The sequence below is a fragment of the Habropoda laboriosa genome, unplaced genomic scaffold, assembly GCF_001263275.1.
Source record: "Habropoda laboriosa isolate 0110345459 unplaced genomic scaffold, ASM126327v1 scaffold18, whole genome shotgun sequence".
NCBI classification, from domain to species: Eukaryota; Metazoa; Arthropoda; class Insecta; order Hymenoptera; family Apidae; genus Habropoda; species Habropoda laboriosa.
The window spans coordinates 821119-825164 of NW_017100152.1; the positions used below are offsets into that span (position 1 = coordinate 821119).

Consider the following 4046-nt stretch of genomic DNA (forward strand, 5'->3'; position numbering starts at 1 on the left):
AAGTTAGAGGACAAAGAGTGAGAGAGAGAGACGTCTACGTCGATTCTCAGCGGGACTGGAGAAGCACGCTCCGAATACACGCGCTCTGTGTGTACACAAATGAAGTCGATGCATACCTTCCGAGTGTGTCCTCACCGGAGACGTTTGAAAGAAGAAGAGAAATAACGTGAACAAGGGACAGGAGGATAGGTTGAAGAATGTGCACTCAACGTGATTGGTGCAGCGCTGCGGCGCGGTGCACAGTGGAGGCTGTCTGCATGAAAACTTGAGAATTTCCACCGGGCCACTCGTGTGCGTGCACTGCCTCTTCCTCCATCTCTCCCTACCTCGTCACGCCGTCGCGTCTTCCAAGAACGGCCAAACAATGTTCTCCACTCTACCAAGCTACCGACTTTCCAAGGAAAATTCCAAGGAAACGTTGTTTACACGAGCGACTCCACCGAATGCTTCATTCCAACCCCCATCCAAAGCCGACGTATAACACTGTTAACTATTTGAAAAGATTGTGCTTTACGGATGAGGGGCTGGGTTATGAACATCGGTTTGAGGGTGATACACAAAGGGAGGAAGCTGCTGTGGGGAATAATCAGAAAGCTCTGATTACAGTGGTAGTCTTAATGGAAAATCTTGCGCGGAGCAGAAATTGGTTACCTTGGGTATTTGTAAGTATGTTTCTTTTTATCAAGTACTGCACTTCAACAGGTAATTATTCTACGAATATTCGAGAATTCGTGAAAGACGCGATAAAACAGATGGCAATGAAATATAGAGAGCTAAATAATTCAATTACATTAAACCAAGAAGCGGACAGTTAATTAGCTGGCTGCGGATTGACCGACCTCGTCGTTTTTCTTTTGATCACAGCATGGACGATACCGAGATGAATCTGGATCAGGCAAATGGAGATGGGAAATTCTGTTCTCGTATTAAAGAACCATGAAATTTTTATTCGCCGCCGATGCACTTTTCCATCATTTATTACCGTTGAATATGTAACTGGTTGAAGCAGGGTTGAATTTAATTGCCGGGATATATTTAATATGGCCCGAGGGTTCTTTTTATCTGAAAAAAGTTTGGTCCGTGTTTCTACTTAATTATTTCGATCGACTACCTTGCCTGTAGGCGAGTTCCCGGTTCATGACATTTTTAATGACATTTTACGTACTGAAGCTGACAATTAACCAGCAATATAAAATCAAAATGAATCGTTACACTTGATAACCTCGCTTTGTACGAATAATTAACGAAACAATAAAGCATAGACGTAATGTTTCGCATTGAAATACAGACAATTAATAGCTGATACTTTATTCAATTCCTGACAGACCATGCGAGTGAGTAGATTCAATTTTTTAATCATGCAATTCGCCACTTCCTCTTAACAATGACGATGCTGTTACCCCGACTTCTATCGCAGCTGATTCGAGGTCGATCCGAATCGCTAATGCATGTATATGTATAGAAATTTGTGGTACTTGCTGCTTTGTCGCACACCCTGATACAAATAATTATGGAAGTTCGCTGGTTACGGTGGTTCGGTAGTCGTTAAATTTTCATGGAAGTTTCGGCTCCGCACCAAAAATTTATGAATCCTTTCTAACGACGTGAGGATATATCGGAAAACAATTCGCGGATAAATGATCGTACGTGTCGAAAGAGCAGATAACCTAAAACTTCTTTATTAAAGCAACAATAAAAAAGAAACATTTCAATCAGGTTCAAATTTATTAAACATTCTTTCATAAAGAGAATACAATAGATTCTCTACATTATTTAAAACGTGAAAACATTAACGGGGAAATTTATTCGATATCCACGAAGCCTATATTTGGAGTGGTAATCACAACAGAGGCCGAGCCAGGGATGACCAATTCTGAAGGAAAGACCCAGGAACCAGGTCGAAGATTTGATCCAACGCTGGCAGCGTAAATTTTCATCTGCATGGGAAGGTTCAGTTTGATTCTAGCGTTCATAGTCACAGGACTATCGGAGAAGTTGATCAAGACGGCCACAATGGTTTGCCCTTGCCTTCGAATGACGCTCAACACTTTGTCATCGACTGCGGTAACATTTACGTCAGACTGGAAGAACACAGACTTCAAAGCAGCCATAACTTTGAACATCTTATAGTGAGAAAGACGATCCGGTTTCTGAGCTGCCAGATTTAGGGTCTTGTAATTTTCATTCACAGGCAGCCAAGTCTTCGACCTACTGGAGAAACCTGCGCTGGTACTGTTGTCCCATTGATAAGGTGTCCTTTCAGGGTCTCTGGACTTCAAATAGAACCTGTTAGGTCCAGCGTTAAGTCCAGCTGGGTCCACGGTCTCGTTGTACGTGAATTTCCTATCCTCCATTCCTATTTCGTCGCCATTGTAAACAACCGCCACACCAGGGAGCGCAAATGCAAGCATAGCGATCTGATCAGCACGTTTACTACCAAATCTCGAAGCCGTACGATGGTTATCGTGATTTCCCACGACCCAATTAGACACGCTGCCGTTAGGTACGTTGTTCATCCATCTGTCAATGAGCCTTTTGTAGTCATTCGGTTTAGATTGGTTGTTCAAGTCCGTGAGGAACATAAAGTTGAATGGAACAGTAGAACCAGCGCCGTAGAACTTGATAGTCTTGTCGAATGTGGTGTATGCCTCGGTGAGGATCATCTTAGTGTCAGATTTGGTCCTATTTGAATGATCATTCAGCAATTTTCTCCAAGATGACAGAACTTGGTAGGTTTCGTTCTGGTCCTTAGTGTAAATGTGCACCAAGCTATCGTAGTCATCCTTAGGAATATCAGTCCTGTTCGCGCTTGGTTCATCCAAGAACCTAGCATCCTCAAACATATGGTTGATGGCGTCGATACGGAAACCATCGACTCCGCGGTCCATCCAGAAGCTCAACACGTTCTTCATTTCTTGATTCAGAGCTAAACTTCTGTAATTCAAGTCTGGCTGACCTGCAGCGAACTGGTGAAGGTAGTACTGTTTACGAACGTCGTTCCACTGCCAAGCTGAACCCTCGAAGGTGCTCAGCCAGTTGTTTGGAGGCTGTCTGGTGCCATTCACGATCCTGGCGTTCCGCCAAACGTAGTACTCGTCATAAGGCTTGATCCCTAGGATGCTCTTCTTGAACCAGGGATGCTCGTGGGAGCTATGATTAGGCACGAAATCGAGGATCACCTTCAGTCCGAGGGACTTGGCCTTGGCCACGAGCCTGTCGAAGTCTGCTAGGGTGCCATAATCCCGGTCAACGTCAGTGAAGTTGGAAATATCATAGCCGAAATCGACCTGTGGGCTCTGGTAGATAGGCGACAGCCAGATGGCGTTGGCGCGGATGTCTGCTATGTGGTCTAACTTGCTGGTGATGCCGTTTAGGTCTCCAATACCGTCCCCATTGCTGTCTTTGAAGCTCCTTGGATAGATTTGATACACTACCGCATCATGGTACCAATCCGCGTTCACTTTAGCGCTAAACGCCAGAAGAAACGAACATACGATGATCTTTACTCGAATCATGATGAACTACTGACGAATGGAAGGCACTAGCGACTGTTTATAACAAGCAATTGAATTAGAAAAATCGTAAATTCTAGGAATTAACGCTACCTTCAATTAGCGATAGCAATGAGAGGATAGATACGGCAAAGCTGTCACATTATTCTTTCCGTGAACTAGACTCTTTATCAAAATGTGTTTGTTATTTTGTCACTCCTCTAAAGAGTTTAATCAATATGTCCATTACTCGCTCCATATCTTTCTCGTTTCTCAATATGAGAAAACACTCTAGTCAGCGATAACTCCCTCATAAGTACAGTGCACCGCACAGAATGCAACGTTGGCGCTCGATAAGATTTTTTGAGGTGTGCAGCCACTTGAAAGACGGTAAACACCTAGGCCCGCACGATCTCGCGTGTACAAGGCGTTTATGCGTGCCAGCCTCGTAACTGCTATCGCGACCATGGCTAATTATACAGCCAGCCAGCCAGTCGGCCGGTTTCTTACTCTCTTTCTGTCGGGTGCCAATTTAAGATTCGAGATCTGCCGTCA

At 44.2% G+C, this 4046-nt stretch overlaps 1 pseudogene; it reads right to left on the reverse strand.

Moving 5' to 3' along the window:
- Nucleotides 1-1768: 1768 nt before the first annotated feature.
- Nucleotides 1769-3534, reverse strand: LOC108575927 (annotated as a pseudogene).
- Nucleotides 3535-4046: the final 512 nt, after the last annotated feature.